We start from the raw sequence: 18,665 nt of genomic DNA, 5'->3' as shown, positions 1-18,665 counted from the left end.
TTTTTTTTTCCCTTCAAAAGTGCTCAGCTCACAAAATTTTGCTTATGCTGCCACAACTAAGGCGACTGCAGCTCATATATACATGTCAGCTTTAAAATACCTAGCTCAGGTATTGCTAGGAGCACACAAATCCACAGAAGTACAAACCTCAGCATGGGCCGCTCAAATATTTTGGCCACATTAAGTTTTGTCACAATTGCAGCAACACCACTCAAAACTTAACAAGAGTGCAGGCAAAACTCAATTTTGCCACCCCAAGTATGAGGAACCAGAGCTGGAGGAGAAGGCACATCGCAAAGGTAGATCTAGAGAACAGCAATAGTTGGGGGGGAAAGGGAAGAGTAATGGAAATTTGGATGTAAAGCTTCTACTGCCACGGAAAAGCAGCAACCAGCCCAGCTCCCCAGGGCTCCAACAGATGAAACCAACAGGAAAACATCTGCTGTGTTACTGTCTTCTGCTTTCTCGGGCTGCTGCCTCCTTTGCCTACGCACAGAGCCAGCCCTGACTACCAGAAACCAGTCAGGCCACCTTATAGCTATTTTCTGAGGTTATACAAACTACTGATCACAGTCTTGCTACAGTTTTGAAATATCAGATCTCTGTGACAGCACTCCTCACCCTCACATCCTCATGTGCATACCAAACAAATTAATTCACATACATTAAGCTTGAATCTGGCCACACCTCCCCAAAAGGAGATTCCCAACCCCAGGGTACAAGGCACTGCATCTTGATGTATTTGGTGGCCTAGAGGAGCTCATGGTGTCCACAGTGGACGGTCCTGTCTCTTTTTGCCAAATCCGTGATCCACAACAGTCAGCAAGCAAAAGAGGGAGCAAGGCTTGTAGAGCCAGACTTGGCATTTGAATAGTCAGGCTTCACAATGCCAAGTTAGGGACCAGCGCTCCCTATGTGGGAAAGCATTGCCTCAGCCAGCCAGGAGGACATGGCAGAGACTCATGCCTGGAAGTCTTTTCCAGACACCTGAGCGTAGTTGTTTAACCCTCAGCAGCAGCCACTTTTGAGGGACAGGGAGTGGGACCATCCTGGATGATAGCCATGCTGATGCTCTGCAGGCTGAGCAAACAGAGGGTCCTGCCTGCCTTAGCCTGCAGCTCCCACCCCACAGCCCAGGACAGCACCTGGCCACCAGCCTGCAGGACATCCTAGGCAGGGTGTCCCACCTCTTTTCTGTAGGTGGGCCACTTTGGGATCCAGAAGATCAAAGAGGCTTTCAAACCAAGTGGTTCAGATACTCAGCTGAAAGCCTGGAATTTAGGCAGTTTCAGTATGAGCACCCAGCAGCCTGATTATAAGGATTCTTGACAGATGAGTCAGAGAGAGGAAATGAAATGGCCCGAGATGGGAGAAGGAATTGAAATTAGGAAGGTGCTCCGGTCTCTGCATTAATGGATAAAAAGGCAGCATCACCTCCTCTGGTTGCATTTTATGAGGTGTTAGATGTATCTAGACTTCAACTGAAAGATCAAAGTCTCCTGGTATGTTCAATAGTCATCTGCCTTTGTAAACTCCTCCACAGCTCAGGGATGAGACAGGCATCGAGCAGCAGAGAAGTGTCAGGGCTGCTTGGTGGCTCTGCTCAGCAGCCAGATATGAAGGATTTTCTGGGGAAAACAAAAACCAAAACCTCCAACAAAGCTTCATCACATTTCCCACTGTGATGCAGGGCTTACTAGCCTCAGAGACACAGGTGATACACCTCACCCTACCTCGTGATAGCTCGACTCGCCGAGAAAATGGACTTCTAAAAAACGGAGCTTCTTAGCGTCAGTTAGGTCACGATACCTGGACCCACATGAATATTCAGGAAATTGCCTTGGTCTGAGAAGAGCCACTAAGAGGAAACTTCTGAAGAGGTTGCAGATTAAATACTTTATAGAGTCTGCAGCGGCAGTAAAGGGACACGTCAGTAGTAGAAATCAAACCAAAAGCACTTTGGACATCACTTTCTCCACCTTTTCCTGCTTTAAAAAGAAACCTTCTCTTCTGCAGCTAAAATTGCTTTATATGATTGAAATGAGTTTGATCTCCAGGTATGTGCTACAGCAGTTCCTTTCATTTTAAAATCCTGGAAAATTCCTTGCCTTTCTGACCTACCTTCAAGTCCTTTCAGACCCAGATTCATAAAGAAATTTAGAAAACTAAATCCCACTGGAAGTGGCCCTCAGAAAAAGGTGCCAGCCTGTTTTTTCAAACACTATCTTAGCCCTGGTATTTGGAGTATCTTCAGTGTTGGTAAAATCAATGCCAAAGAGAAACCTAGAGATGTTCAGCACTTGTAAAAGTATGAATATTTTCTCACTGTCCACACAGGGGTCAGGAGTCAAATTTGCAGCACTTATAATGGTGGTCATTAAATCAGCATAAGCTGAAAGCTTTGAAAAAAAAAAAAATAAGAGAAGGACGAACAGGCAGCATTTACATGGCCTTTCCTTAAAAAAAAAAAAAAAATTAGCTAAAACGCCTCTATTCCCATTAGGAATGGAAACATACCAATGCAACCAGCACAATAATTTCAAAACAACTTTTGAGACCTGTCAGCTTTAGGGAATCTGCCTCAGCTGCCAAGAGAGAAGAGGTTTATTAAGCCAGGCTTGAAGTGACAAGTCCTTGAGAGGTCATCGGAGAATCCCCGAGGCACCACAGGGTCGCTCAAAACCACTGCGGGCCCAGCCAGGCCAGCTGGCACCCAGCGCTCCTTGAGCTCCCCCGCTCTCCCCCCAGCTGCGGATGGAAAGCTTGGAGATCACTTCAGCCAGCAAACGCCTGGTGCATGAAGACTCTGTATCTGCCAGCAGCTGCTCCACGAGGGCCGGTGGCTTATTGCATGCTGTTATTTTGGACCTAGAAGCAACAACACAGATGATCTGCCTAGTTGAATCCAAATGGCTGAGAAACGCAGAAGGAAAATGATGCTCGCTGGCAGTAGTGCTCAGCCAGCCAACAGCTACGGAGTAGCTGTAATCCTCTGTATAATCTTATGGGACTCCTCTTTGAGCTGTTTTTATTTCACTATTACTGAGTTGTTTTCACTCTTATTATGATTTTTTATTATTATTATTTTTAAAACTATACTTCATTCTCAGGGATCCGAGCTGAATTATCTATATTCCGAATCGAGCATGTTCCTAGTACAGACAGGCACACAAATCTGCAGAGCCACTGCCACATTTGGTGGGCGATTTTCCCAAGCAGGTTTGAGTCAGCACTACAAACACATCGACAGCTTTCAACAGTTTTCACTGCCCTGACTTTTCAAGTCTTCATCATCCACATCCCGACACCTCCCAGAACTATCTGGCAGCCTGTGTAACCTCAAATGCCCCGGCAGGCCCTAAGCCACATCCTAATGGACGCAACATATGCCCACAAAATCATGCCAGTGAAATGTCAGGCTGTGACACAGACCTCACACCATTTCAAACATTTTGAACAGATACAAGCCAAAAAAAAAAAAAGTTATTATGTCCCAGGGCTACAAGGGTAACACCAGTGCAGATCTAGGGATACATTTTTGGGGGAAGCGGGGAAAGGCAGAGGGACAAGCCTCCAGCACTGTGCACGCAGGCTGCTTTTCACCTCTTGGCCCGAGGGCTGTGGATCATTCCCTGGAGAATGATGTCTTTCACACTGGAGATGAAACCTGTGTCACTGACCTCTTCTTTCTCCATTACAGCCTTGCTGATCATCCCAACCTACAGATGTTTTGTGTAGCTATGTTTTTACTTTATCTAAGTGCTCTCTCATTTGTCCTCCCAGCTCCCCCATGCATTACCTTGGGTAACGAAGACTTCACCATTTAGCTGGAATATAAAAATCAGAATCAATGATAAAGGTGCTTAAACAATGGGTGATCATTTTTGTAGCATTGCAACACTCTGAAGTTAAATGCTACATGTTGATTTAAAGGTTAAAGCAATGGGCTTGAAAGATTAAAAAAAATCTCTAAATGTTAATACTGTAGAATTGCAAAAATGAGGACCATAACTGCTTCGGCTATGTCGTCTCTGTGAAATCTATGGAGCGTGGAGTAGCATAAAGCAGAGACATAACACATTTCAGGTCCTGATGATGCTGAAGAACAGCGAGGTTTCCTGCAGAGGACAAAAGAGTGAGTCTAAGCTGATGGGAAGCTAACATTACCTAAAAGCCTAACTGATAGGAAGTCATTGGTTACTCCCCAAAGTGCACTTAATTCTGGCTCAATAGAGCTATTTCCTCAGCCGATGTTTGTGAGGTGTAAGAGTATTAGTTCTGACTATACAACGTAGGTGCCCTTGTCATATGTAGGAATAGTAGCCTCACTTTTCATTGAGAAGAATGTTTTTAAAAATTGAGACAAATTTCTTCCTGATGTAGTTCTGCTGAAGTCAATGAGTTTATGTCAGAATTAACTTACTGTCATCTGTGCTGAAAATATAAAATCAGGGCTTCAGCAAGGGTGAGATGAAAATAGTGCCAGAAGGGAGCAAGTATGTTTTCAAAACCTGTAACAAGAGGGAGATGGGACCCACGTGATTCCTTGCCCCGAGTGCCAAATCTCTCACAACAGCTCTGTATGGTTTTTAGATGGTAGAGAGTAACACTCAAGTAGAATTTTATCTTTGTGTATCTGTCAGAGACAACTAGAAATGCTAAACAAAACTCCTCCCACAATGTTTTAATCAAAATCTCTTTTAGATTACAAGATCTCTGCTACAGACTCGTTTGCAGCTGTAATTTACAGAAATAGTTTGTGATTTTGGGTGCCATCCTTGATGTATGTCAGATCAAATTTTCAGCACGCCTAACCACCCAAAAAATAAAAAAAAATACAGGGTTCAAATATAGGTGTCAGTTCTTCTACAGCCTGTCTAAATTGTCTCAGTTCAGCCCCCCTCCTATAACGCATCCACATAAGAACCTGATGCTATCGCCACACATCTATCTGTAGGAACTAAACCACCAAGGATTCACCAAGAATCAGTGAATGATTTGGAGAATGCTGCAGGTACATTACTTTACATGAATAAATACATATTATTTACATATGCATTTGTTGTCTTATTTCTGAAGCTTTAGGGCACCGGTTCTCAGCCCGCCATATCTACAGAGGCTTAGGACTGGCTGCAGAAGTTGGGATGTTTGTGGAATATTTAAGTGCTTAATGCCATTCAATCAACTTATGCTTTCCAACACGTTCTCACCCTCCAGGAGCTTAAGTTTTCCAAGTGGGCCTGACAGTTGTCTTCTTGAGAGCACCAGACAGGCTCAAAAGGCAAACTTAATCTGGGGAGGGTGGTCCCAGTCCCCCAGCTACATCTTGGAGGTGCAGAGATGAGGCAGAAAGGTCTATCAAGGCCCCACTCAACCACCCCACGTTAGCAGTGGCGCATGCCTTTTGCACAACAGAAACGCCACTCAAGAATTGATCCGAAAGGTGAGAAGTACCAGCAATGGAACAGCCTTAACTTAAAAGGATTTGAACCCACAGCTCCAGTTCCCCAGGAGAGTAATTGCTCCCATTGGATGGATGCAGTAGGTGACATTAGACTACACTCAGGCATGCCACATTAAAGGATGGAAGGCAAGCAGGGAAGAAGCCAGCTCAAGACTAGTGGTAGGACACTAGACCAAAAAGGGGCAAAATGAGTGTTCTCCCTTCCCTAGTTTCTGTTTTTATGTCCCACAATTGACTCATGTATAAATGCATGGACAAGTCAGGAATGTCCAGACAGAAGACAAAAATCTAAGCAAAGCATTTCATGAGGCTAGAGGAAGAGTAAAGACAGGAGAAGAGACATAGGATGTAGACTACTAGTGGGAGAAACACAAAGAAAAAGTGAAAAACCAGAGACACCTGACCAGGTGAGAGTGACAGAAAGGACAGAGGGAGAGATGACACCATCCCAGAGTGCAAGTGGATGGGAGAAGGGTTTGCTTTCGGTTGCCCCAGCACCCTGCTCCTCACTGAAGAGGAGAACAAACACCACAGAGCAGACACATTTTGCCCCCATTTTCTCATACATTAGATACGCGACAGCTACATTTAAAGGAGGTTCTAAGAATAAAGGGAAGCCACTTGACTGCTGCCCAGTCCTTCGCAATGCTGCAAGTACGACACCTTAAAAAGGTGGACCACAAGACAGAGCACAGCTGACATTAGGAGATGCCTATTTATCAGGGCAACTTTGCTTACATTCAGATCTCGAGCTAGCAGAAGTTACAAGCAGACCCTTGGATAGGATTCGACCATTCTGGCTTAGGTGCTCAGTCTGAGAAAGTCACCCTGAGCTCCCTGTACAATCGAGTCAGAGAAAGGCACCTTGGCGTGGGGATTCATTTCATCCTAAAACAGGACAGATAGTTGACTCCAGAGGTACCTATTCATTGCCCAGTATGACTAGCTCAGCCTTGTAGGTATGTAAAGTTAGGTGAGGGGAGTCCCAGCATCGCTAATTAGCTAAGCCAATCTATGGGAGGGCTAACAGCAGCCTGGGTCCCCCGCTGCAGTCACAAGTTACCCTCCCCTTCTCTGTACTGTCACCAACCGCCAGCTGATCTCATCATGAGCTAGCACAGGCTGCTACGCCAGCAGAAAGCTATTCTTCTTTCTGTAATGTTATTTTTCAGTTGATTTAGTTCCTTGGTTCCTGGTGAGGGTAAAACGGCCGTCATTCCTGTGAAAAATGTTGCCAGCCAGGGAAAGAAATGCCCTTGGCAGCAGCTGAGATGGCCTTCAGTGTGTTACAAAACTGTGCCCTTGCATGCCAGCAGCAGACAGAAAACAGAAAGATGCATAAGTAAAAGAATTAAAGGGACTAAATTCATCAGGAAAAAAAAAAAACAACCCAGCACATTAATTAGAGTGGGAACATTTTAAAAGGAAGAAAGATATGGCAAAATATCAGGCTGCAATGGAAAATAATATCCAGCAAAAGATACAGAGCATAAGAGATACAACAACATCAGGCATTTTGCAATAGCATGCAAGCCACCAAGAGTCAGGGAAATGATCCAAGAGTGTTATCCTCAAATGACAAGGACATACTTCTCGGAATGATATCCTCAATATAACAAAACACCGTGGTACATAAGCACGCATGATCAAAATCTTGCATTTGAACTGGGGCAGTGTTAATGCAATTTCAACAAAAGGTTATTTTTATTCACAGGCTGGGGATCTGCAAATAGAGACTAAATAACACTCTACATGTGATCCTATGCTGAACCTTTCATATCAGCTCCCAGGAGCCTGGGAAAAGGAGGGAAATAAGTTATATTGGTGACACAAAGACCAACAATACCTTCAGTAAAACAGCCAAGCCTCAATGTAAGAGAAAAATTAAGAGCACCAGAGCAAAAAGCAAGCCTCACAGGAAATACAGCCATATACTGGACAAGTGAAGGGTGGACTTGATAGCAATAGTACTATTCAATGTCCTTTCACTCTTAGAGCTCTGAAACACCTTTCCAAGTGCAGATAAGGGAAAGAAGACAAAAGGAAGGGGAACTTACCAAAGCGGCTCCCCAGATTAAGAGAAAAATATATGGTTGGTACACAGAAACAGTTGTAGAAGCAAAATGCAGTGGAAAAAAACAGGTTTCTATGGGTCTGATGTGACTTAGTGAAAGCACATGCAAAGATACACGATTCCTGCAGGTGAGTAGACATTAACGAAGTTCTCAGAAGTCAAAGTATTCTTACACTACTAGCACGCTACAGCAGACTTTCACTATATCATTGGCAATAGTCATGATCCTACTTATAAGGTATGCCAAATGGAAGCCAGCTGAAAGAATATCTTTCAGTGGCAAAACATTTCCCAAAGCAGCTCTTATATATATACCACAACACGTGCATTCAAAATGCTTTGCCATGTACAATGCACTGGTCTACAAATATTTAAAAAACTGAGGAAGTACAAGTGATTGCATGCAGGTTTGAGATGCCTTTGACCATCTCATCTCATTTTGAAAAAGAAATGTGAATTCGGAAAGAAACAGATAGAATGTGTATAATACTATTTGCAAACAAGGGTGTTTATCTGAATTCATATGAACTGAAGTGTTACTTCCCTTATCCATATACCATGATGCTTCTGCTACCAAAAGATTCTTGAGGATGACAACTCCCTTTGAGAATTTTTCATTCAAGTCCTTCCATCTAACCAACCACCCTGAGAGATTTCTTTATTTTAATAATGTACTTTTCTAGGGAAGGATATAACAAGCTATGTTAAGTAAGTGATAACTTCTGGCATCTCCACCTGCTTTGGTACTCAGCAAATTCTCTAACAATAGCAGCAGATGCATTTCTCACACAGCTAGAACATGACCAGAGGTCAGCTGTGCACAAATTAAGAAGTTGCACATCAGCCAAGCAGTGATCACTTGAACCTCAGTGTGAATCTGTTCAGCATTTATAGGGTACTTACAGGAACAAAAACTAATGCTACTGCTCTGATTATGCAGCTACCAGTAAAAAAGGCTTCAGAGGTGTTAAAGACTACATTGACCTTGCCCTGGCTCAAATCCCAGCATCTGCCAGCCGAGTTAGGCAAAGGAAGAATGAACAACAAAAATGAGACTTGCCACAGTTGCTTAGTGCTGCCAAAAAGGTACGGAGGAATCAACTCTTTTAAATATATCAGAAACTCCATGTATCCACTGTAGTTCTAACATTTAACATCATCTTCCCTAAAATTAAGGAACAATGTGAATGCAATCACATGCAAACTAAGTCTAGATGGACACATGCATGTTTAAATAGAGAGTTGCTTAGAAGTCAGAATAAAAACTATTATGACCAGAAACATGAACAAAGCACCTGACAGACTCTGGCATCAAGTGCCAACAGATTTGTTTTACGTGAAAGGACGCGCACACGTTGTTGTAGCTGATATAAAAACTTCCCTGGGCGTATCAAGTTGGTGTTGCTTACACAAGCTTGACACACCCCATCCAGAAACTAAACTCGGGATTTGCAAGACATGGAATGCCTAACTGGTCTCTTTTCAGATGGGAGGGTTTCAATTTGATAGTAAAACTGCCCCAGCATCTATAGAGACCGCTCTTTTTCAACAGTGTACTAAGTTCCCATTATACCCATAGCATTGTGGAAGCAAATGTAGCAGTGGGTACATAAAAATCAATGATCATTTAAAGCACTTCTGGTATATAACCTATTTACCTGTCTCCACAACACCTGTGAAGATAATACAGTTGCCTCCACATATGACTCAGACAGTTTAAACTCAAATAGTCCAACCTGAATAATTCTGGAGACATGGTACTCAAGACATGAAGATATGTGGAAACTGGTAGAAATTCTCACATTCTACCCAAGAAGAACATCACAAAGACTTCTTTAGACAAATTAGCTTCCTCTTCGTTATTCCCTCAACAAAACAAGCATAGATTATCTGTTAATGCTCTGTGAAGAAATATGCCTTGTCCTTTTCAAGCGCTGCCCTTAAAAATTCAAAAGAAAGATGGTACTGAAAAATCTATAATTCTCCCTTAGGATTTAAGATTTAGGATTATGTTCAGAATTGTTTAAATGGAGCAGACATAAGGAAATAGCTATGTATGTTGTCTAAGGATTTTAAACTAATTTGAAACTATTTAATTATAAATTACTGCTATATGTTTCTGCATTCATGAAGGTTTTGTATAACATTCATAAAAAAGAAAGGAAAGTAGAGTGTGACTATAGAGGTTTTTGGCACTCCACAATTACATGAAAGGCAATTCTGACATGAAGTTATTAAACAGCAAAGGAAGAAAACCTCTAATAAAGAAGTTTTTCAGCTGCAGCTCATAACATGGCTCTCATTACATCATCTCACCTCATCTCTGCATTGGCTTTAAACTGCAAGTTCATTGCACAGCTAGAGAGAAACATTGCAAACGCATCTGTGGACGCTGCTGACAGATCCTCCCCCCTGGAGTCTCCGCAGCACACACAAGCAGTGCTTCTCTTGCTCTGCCACACGTTCTCGGTATCCATTTCCTTAACACTTCTTGTAGATAACTCCACTAACCAGTCAGCCATCAGAGACCTGTTTTCTCATTAACACCATTCTGACAAGAGAGTTCATTGAGAGACTTTTTTCTTTTCCTATGTAATAAGACATTTTTTGCTGTTTCCTGTGCTAGGCCTTCATTACATTCTTGACTAATGTTTTTATTTTGATTGGCCGTAATTACCGTGCCAACTAACATTGCCACTTCCTTCACATATTAATTTTTTTAAAGCTCCTTGTTTTAATTCCCAAAATGAGATGATCTCTTATAAATTCTCTCTGATGATAATCATAAAATTCTACTTACATTAAAAAATATCCTTACAAGAACTACCATGCTTTCTTGTCTCCCCTTAACTCCAATATAATCAACAGCCTTTGGTGTACAAGATTAATTTAAGCAAGAACTGCTTGTGAAGCCTTTTAAAATGGATGCAAGTTATTTTGGTGCCTTCTTTAGTGAAGGTGAATGATTTATGAACCCTTCGGTCTCTGCGCAGTGTGTTCTTTAGCCAGCCAAGCACTGCCTCATGTAAGCTTCGTTGTCCAGCCCTCGCAGCACAGAAACGAGCAGACTGCCCCCAGCATTCACACAAGATGGAGATCAAATCAACTCCTGCTTCGTGGTCTCTTGGAGGCCCATAGACTATTTCTAAGGAGCCACTAAAGGTGAATAAATGCATGCCTATTATCAGCAAGGTTCAATATCTGCTAAAATCATCAGCACAATCACAGAGGAATTTGCAGGGATCCACAACTAAGCCTGAAAATCACTCAAATTAAACTGAAAATCTTAGAGTGCTATCTGTAGAATTTCTTGTTGTTATTATTTATGCTTATTCCACAGTTAGCAAATCATACCAACAAGACCAAAAAAAAAAAAAAATAATCACAGAGTAAGCCATGCTTAAGACCAAAGACGGGCACCAGGAACCTGAGCACAGCTATGGACACAGCTTCATTCTTCAAGGTCCCCACACTATTCTCCCACCTAACCCACCTATGCTCATCAAGGAAACACATCCAAACTCCTTCAGTCTCCTCTAAGCACACTGTAAGCAGGAAGGTTAATAGAAAACACTGCCATTCCCTTCCAAAACATGGTGGGGAGATGCCTCTCTCTTGCAGACTAGCTTCTTACGGGAGTGCTCATGCCAAAGGAATAGACTTCCCTGGACTGTTTAGGCTTTCTCTTTTTTCTTTTCTAAAATCAAAGCAGTATCAACATCAGAAACTGTCTTGGGAGCTGTGGACACAATCTTGGATGTTCAGTGGTCCCACTTCCAAATTACTGTGTTGGTTAGTGACAAGGGCACCCTTCCAGCAGATGGGAGGTAGGGGTTTGAAGCAGTGCAATGAGCTGCATGCAGATCTCCCGCTTCCCAGGTAAGTGCTCCCAGCCAGTAGATTATTACATGACAGCTGGGTAGCAGCAGTCCATCTTTCAGAGAGAACTGTAGAAAACTGTTTTTTCAGAGCCAGTTTTCGAAGTCTCCATGCCTGAAGGACAACTGGACCCACACATTCAAGGCACGGCTCCAGCTTCTGGAACTCAAGTTCCTGCAGGCACTTGGCACTAAAGGTGGTGAATTTATCCACTCCCACATCCAGCAGAGGGAATCCCAGGGCATCTCCCTCACAAGCATTTTCCAGAAAGCTGCTGTGGCCATCATACACTTTTCTGGCTGTGGTGAGTCACTTTCTTCAGTGCTTAGCTCTCCTCCATTTGCTCCATATAGTGCATAAACATTGTAAATTCTTGGTCTGAAGCCAGGTATCTAACCTGCACCAGTCTGAAACCGTTTATTTGTGTCCACGTTTCATTCATGTGCTTTACTGTTGGACCAGATGATCTTTAAAGGTCCCTTCCAACTCGAACCATTCTATGATTCAGTGTAGAAGGAAACCAATGTAAACCCTAAAACTCCTCACCATCTGTCTTATTGCTGTCTTCTGGCCTCCAGGACAGCCTATGGACCTCCCACCCAATCTTCTGATACAGTTTTGAGGAAGCCGCATCCAAACGGTCACAGCAGCTAAGGATTCCTGGATCCTAATAAACAAGAGACTGGTCCAATGATAAAGAACTCGAGCAGACCAACTTCCATTCTCTCCTTGCCTACAGACATCTTATACAACTATAGGCAAATCACCCCGGACTAGGTTTTTCTGAAGAGGCAATTAGATGGGTGAGACAACACCTTGTTGGATTTTCAAAACCACCTCTTTCTAAAGCTTCAGGGTCCTAGTAGGTTGTTTTCCTCTTGACTTAAGAGTTTACCTAGGTCTTAAAATCCTGCCATATTCCCTTGCAGCTTTCAGTTCCAAGTATATAAAACGGAGCACTTTTAGCGCAAAAGTTGGCAGAAGCACTAACAAAGCCTTAGAAACATTTTTAAATGTTCTCTCCCTTGTACAGGTGTTTGCATGGCTAAAAACATCGAAAGGCTTTAGCCTTTTACTGACATATCAAACCCTCTTGAAGGGTCCTACTCTCACGGCTCACAAACAGGATAGTCTGTGGCTCATGTGCAAACCAGAAGGAAGCGCTTGAATTTTAAGAAGCTGCCAGCTGGTTATCGACCAGTAATTCAAGGGGCTTTTCCTACAGTTGATGCCTTACGAGCCCAGTCTGTGCCTCTTTCACTAGACTACCTCTCCCAAAACTCATCCTAATGCTCCCCTCATCAAGGGAAATGAAAACAGCGAGACCCTGACCACATGGCCTTACGGGAAATGTGGTTCAGCTGTGAAATCCAGCCAGTAGTGAAATGCAATGCAAAGCACAAACTACACTTCCCAGGAGACACCATGAGAATGTTTTTGGCTAAAGTCTTCTGGTTTTCAGCCAAAATACTGTGACAAAAGAACTAAACCACCCTGGAAAACCAAAACTTTTCTTTAAAAAGCTAGATTGCCCAAAAGCCTTCCTACTTCAACAGGATTCTGGTTCAAGGGTTTTTGGACAACCCTAATGATGACTAAATAAGAGCTTTAGAAACAGTGTAAAATCACTCAAAAGTAATCAGAAAAAATAGCTTTCAACATAATGGATAATTTATAAAACACACAGTAGATTTCTGCTGCTTCCACAGTGCAATTCTCTGCTGACTCTAGGACTACGCCATGTTTAAAATGCCATTTTGACTATGAATTTAAGTTACATATTCTCTTTCAGGTATTAATAAAACAATAATTTCATTTTAACAGATACATCTAAGAATTTTCTGAAAGACAGTCCCAACATTTTTAAAAGGAATACTCAACTTGGAAGTATTACTTCTTGTCTACAACATCTGCATACCTTATTTATGCTGCATCAGTAGCATAATAAAATTTTAGTGATGTCTAACGAGTTGTCACAGATTAAAATATCCTAATATCCTAATATCATTTTTATAAGTAAGACCTTTAAATCAGTGTTTGTTTTATATTCTCTGATCACTATAATACCTTAAACATTCATTATCACGTAAATGATCATATAGCTATGGAATACAAAAGATCTCAGCTACAGAGAGGGAAACATAGGACAATAGTTTTTACATTTGCTACATTTTTCAAATCTTTCAATACCCAAGGATCAAAGTTGTAGTATTTCCAGCCCAGAGGCTCTTTCTCTTTCACTGTACGGCAAGTGAAGTTGAGTATTTCAGTTTCCCACAGTGATTTGATTTTGCTAGGAAACAATCCCCCTCCTAAATTTCACTGCCTGTATTGAGCACATGTATGTATGCACAGAGGTCAGAACGGAAACTCGCAAGTCCCTTTATGAATCCTATTTTTCATACCTCATGACTGAAAAGGAGGCACGTGGCCTTCTGGTTACTGAAGTATGGCTTACTTTCCAGCTCATTTAGACCAAGATTTTATATCTTTACACATCCTTAAACTTCATTAAGCATTCCTGTATACTACTACTTCCAACTTGATTTGGTTTTCACTCAGTTTGCTCTTAATTATCCAGTGGTGTAGCTCCAGCTCTGACTGGATCTTCTGTCATCTGCTTCACTTCTGCAATGTCAGTCTTCTTTCCCTGCTTTGCAGCTGTATTAAAAGCTCACTTTTTAAAGTAGAAAACAGCTAGCCTCTTAGGAATAAAAGTAGAAGGATGGAGATAAGCACTTAGCATTTCCAAAATTAAACTGATATTGATTATCTGTTACTAGGAATTACAACCCATTAATGAACTGCAATAAATTTCAATTGTAGGAAAAGTTAAAATTCATATACTGTTTTGTCCTTCCCTGCTCAAAGGAAAGCAAGCTCTTCCAATGGCATTTGTATATTTTAAATACAAATGCCCCGCTAAACTCAGTGATCGAACCCACATGGGTGCTTCTCAACAGAAAGGTCCAACATTATCTGACAGAATCGAGCGAGCTCTTATTTCCCTTACCTTCCCCTGCTATTTGGGGATCGTAAATCACGCTCTGCCACTTACAAGGCAGCCCCCTAACAAACACCCAGGCTTTTTCCTCTACTTCTAAAGAGTGAAAGTATAAAAGTCTCTTACCTTATGGTTGCTGAGAAAATGGGAACTGCAGAACTCTCTGTGCCTGCAGGGACACTGCACAGATGAACCTCATTGCTGCTGTTTACAGAAGTCTGACAGTTTTTAATTTGAAAAGAGGTTGTCTTTTGCTTTTCGACAGTTCAACAAATCAGACAAAACAGTTGCAAGTGTTATCTGTAAACAGCTTCCTGTTTGAAATAGATCAGCTGTCCTGCAGGACAATAATTAGGAAAGAAGTGTGGGAAAGCTGAAGAGGTCCATGATGTAAGCTTTTTATTTTGGGAATGTACTTTTTTGGGAATGCACTCTTACTCTCCCCTCCTCCTCTCTAGCAGAGAACCCCTTTTTAACCATTTACATCTATTCAGCTCTAAGCCATGCATGCACACTGCCCCAGCACACCAGTTTTCTTGCTTTCCTTCAGCGGATATAAAACCACACGAAATGCAGCACCGAATGTGAGCATCTTATGTGGATAATTAACACACTCTCCCCTTACTGAAATTCTCTCCATTTTTGCCATTGGTTGTAGCATTCTTGACTTGTGGAGTAAAACATGCAACTATTTCAGAGCTGTCTCAACACTCCACAATAATGTAAATGCAAAATTATCCACACGGCAGGCTGCTTCATGAAATTTTTGTTCTGTTCTGCTTTTAACACCTTGTGATATCACTTTCTGTGTCAACGCGAAGGGGAAAAAGAGGAGACAGAAATCCTTCACTATAGCTTCCAAATAGCTGTACAATTCTGGTTTTCATCTTAAACAGCTAGACTAGTTTGAGCCCTGGGTAAACCACAGTACTCCACATGCATTCAGGCAGGAAAAAACTGGGGCCAACTGATTGTGGGAAGCGGGATTTTGAGAACACTTCCCCTCTTTGTTACAGCAGTTTATACTTCAACAGATATTACTGGCTTCACTTGACTTTCAGGGCAAATAGAGAGTACTGCTTATGCCTATACCAATTAATGCCTCCTAATGAATAGCTGGTATATTTGTAAGGCTGTAGCTCTGATAAGCTGCTTCAACAAAAAAGGCTCGCAAATCATCTGCCTGCACCCTGTGTTCATGCCACTGTCCCCCCCCTCTGTTTTTCCAGCTAGGGTCTGAAGGGTTGTGCTGTAAGCAAGCACCCAGTGGGACAGGAGCCCGGGTAACTCCCAGTATGTGACCTCTTAGGAAGACCAGGATGGTAGCTAGGGCTGTAGCAGGAGGTTCCCTGTCTATCTTCCACAGTCCCAAGACCAGAAAAGTATCAGAACACCAAAAAGGTTTTCAACTGAGCGACTAGAGAAAGCCGTAATAGGATCGCATGTGTGTATGTTTGCTTCTTTACCACTCTTCTGATGCACTCTCACAGGAGACATAGGTCCACTCCATTGAGGATTTCATGCTGCAGTGGGGGTCACAAGACAAGCTGACGACACACAGTACTGATACACTCTTTTCCTGCTTTGCTCACAATGTGTTGTATCCTCTTTCCCAGCAAACCTCTCCCCGGCCTGGGGGTGTGCAACCTCCATCCCCACCGCAGCTCCCGCTTCGCCAGCCCACAGCACCGCACAGGCTGAGCAGCTTTGCTGGCGAAGACAACAAAAACGGGTACTGCAGGTATCGCAGGACTGCAGAGGTAGTGGTGCCTCATGCTCAGGATTCGCTGTGGGCTACCTTCATAAAGGCAGACCTCTCCTAAACCACCCTGTTTCAATGTTGGGCTGGAACCTCACTACCCGCCTCCGCTGCTATCAATGCCTGCATTTTAACACACATCAAATGGTCATGAAAAGTTAAGAACTGATGACTGCTTCCAGATTACATGTAGAACGTGAACCTAAGTGTGTAAGGACCACACAACTCTTAATTTGAAAGTTCAGGTTTATGCATACAAGCCCCGATAGTTCAGTGGGAGCAGAAGGCAATTTGCAGGACTGGGCCCTTGCAGCACTCTGTTGGCAGCAGCTTACCAAGAGAAATGTTTGATGTAAAGAATGCAGCAAAGTGACTGCAGTCCAAGCCTTTGAAGATCATATTACGATGGCAAAGGCAACGTCCATTTACATACATATCTACTCTCCCTGTAAACACAGGCAAATAACTTTGAAGCCAGAAACAGAATTCAAGGGAGAAATAGAGCCCTTTCAGGGAAAGTTACTAGAAAAGGTAGGATTAAACACTGGGGAAACAGAAGTGAAAAATAAACATAGATGACCAGAGTTCAAAAGGAAAGGGCAAACACTATAAATGCAGTGGAAGTGTTTTCTCTAGGAAAGGGGAAAATAAGCAAGTATGTGGTTTTCTTTCACCTAAGAGAGAGAAAAGGGCGCAGTCCCCTTGCAGAAAGGCAGAAGCATCCTTTGCCCACCTAGAAAGCCAACTGGAAGCTGTGTAGCCACATTGGTGCATCATCTACATCGGGCTACTACGTGCAAACTGGGGTACTGATGCACAGGCTACACGGGAGCAGCTTAAGCCATCACCAGGTCGCAATAGCTGTTGGCTATTAAGCTGAAGTTTTTCATTGTGTTAATATGCCTGAGAAACTAGCACTTCAAGAGCTGATTCCTAAGTCTTTCAGCCACCCTTGTTGGATGGAGAAGGACAGAGGCTAGGGTATACAGCAAGACACAGCAGCTAGACCAGCTACCTCGGCTTGACCCACAACCCAACATCCACCCAGCCTTTAAGCTCAGGTTAAACACTGTGTTGACACAACTATACATAGAAGCCTTGGATTGAAACCAAGGAAAACCACATAGACAAAAGCAAATTGGTTTTAACAGGACAAGAACAAGTCTTCTGCTGGAAAACAGGAAAAAATATGTTTATACATTTTAGGAGCCTTCAGGCAAGTTTTTCTACTCTTTCCATAGTAAGCTGGCATTATCTTTGTGTCTGTAAGAGGATTAAACATAATACTTATTTAAAGACACAATGGCTATTTAAAAATGTTGCTGTTACGAGAAGATGACAAGGCCCCAATTCTCCCCTTGGTTTGGCAAAACATCCACCAGTATCAGCAACATTCCCCATCAGATTTTCCCAGGGGATAAATTGCCAATACCCAAACTCCTTAATAAATCAGTATCTGAGCTCAATTGCTGGAGCTCAGCTTATCACGGGGTCACAAACGCTGTTCCAGTTCTTGAAAGTAAGGGCTGCCTTGCTAACCAGCCCTTAGTAAGCCTCTCAGGGCAGACTTCCAAAAGAGCAAGGAGATGCAACAGATCCACAGCTCCTCCATGGTACAAATCTGCACACTGGTACGCTGAGCGCATCCCCTCATCTGCTCCTGAGACAACGTAATGATGTGTCCCATTCCCTTTGGCTTCACCTAACAGTAATTGCTTAGCCAAGAAAATAGGAAACAACTTTATCAAACATCAAGATATGCCTGGTAAAAAAAGAGCCTGTAGAGCTGCCCCTGTGAAGATACCCATCCGAACCTCATTCCTGTAGCGCAGCCCCAGAGGGCTGGCAGCACCACTGTACCTCCATGGGCAAGGAGACACCAGAAGCTATCCTTACCACCTCTTCCGTGCAATGCATGAGATGCATGGTGGGAAAGGTCAGGGCAGAAACAGCTACGTGGGTTTAACTCTCGTTGCAGCTGTGTAAAATCTAGCCTTTAACTTCATTAGTGGTATTGCACTAACCGTTCTTGCATAAAATTTCTGAGCAGCGTTCACTGCAGCAGTAGTGCTTTTTCTGTTAGTCCCCATCTCTAACATTGGAATAATCTCTTCAGTGCCTGCCTTTAATTCTATTTTTGCTGCTCCAGTGGCAGATCAAGACTGAGCCAGACATGTCAGCACAATATCCAATAATGAAAAACATAAGCTATTAATCATTTAGCAACACCTAGCAGCAATTGCTTGTTGCTAAGCTTAAGAATGATTTTCCTGAAAAAAAGAAAGAGTAACAGTAACTGGAGGGTAGATGAGAGGATACCTGAACTTGCAGACTGTAACAAATCCAACAAACTTTCTCCTCTTGATCACAAGACATAAATAATATCCTTTACATGTAGCTCTCTGTAGGGAACAGAGCACTAGTACAAAGAGATGCTCGTGTCGCTTCTTTCTCTTGCTCTCAGCAGAACGCAGGTTTTTCACAC

At 42.7% G+C, this 18,665-nt stretch overlaps 1 protein-coding gene across 2 annotated transcripts in view; it reads right to left on the bottom strand.

Moving 5' to 3' along the window:
- Window positions 1-14,758, bottom strand: part of COLEC11 (collectin subfamily member 11) — a 40,688-nt gene extending 25,930 nt beyond the window's left edge. For both annotated transcript variants that reach the window (XM_087774200.1, XM_009461106.2), the window contains exon 1: window positions 14,548-14,758. The gene's annotated coding sequence lies outside the window, so the exon portion shown is untranslated. The remainder of the gene's footprint in view (window positions 1-14,547) is intronic.
- Between the last annotated feature and the right edge of the window lie 3,907 nt (window positions 14,759-18,665).

The sequence above is a fragment of the Nipponia nippon genome, unplaced genomic scaffold, assembly GCF_047370975.1.
Source record: "Nipponia nippon isolate SJK-2023a ecotype South Korea unplaced genomic scaffold, ASM4737097v1 scaffold_4, whole genome shotgun sequence".
Classification (NCBI taxonomy): domain Eukaryota; kingdom Metazoa; phylum Chordata; class Aves; order Pelecaniformes; family Threskiornithidae; genus Nipponia; species Nipponia nippon.
Note: the sequence above shows the minus strand (reverse complement) of the source record. Positions and strands in the feature narration are given on the sequence as shown.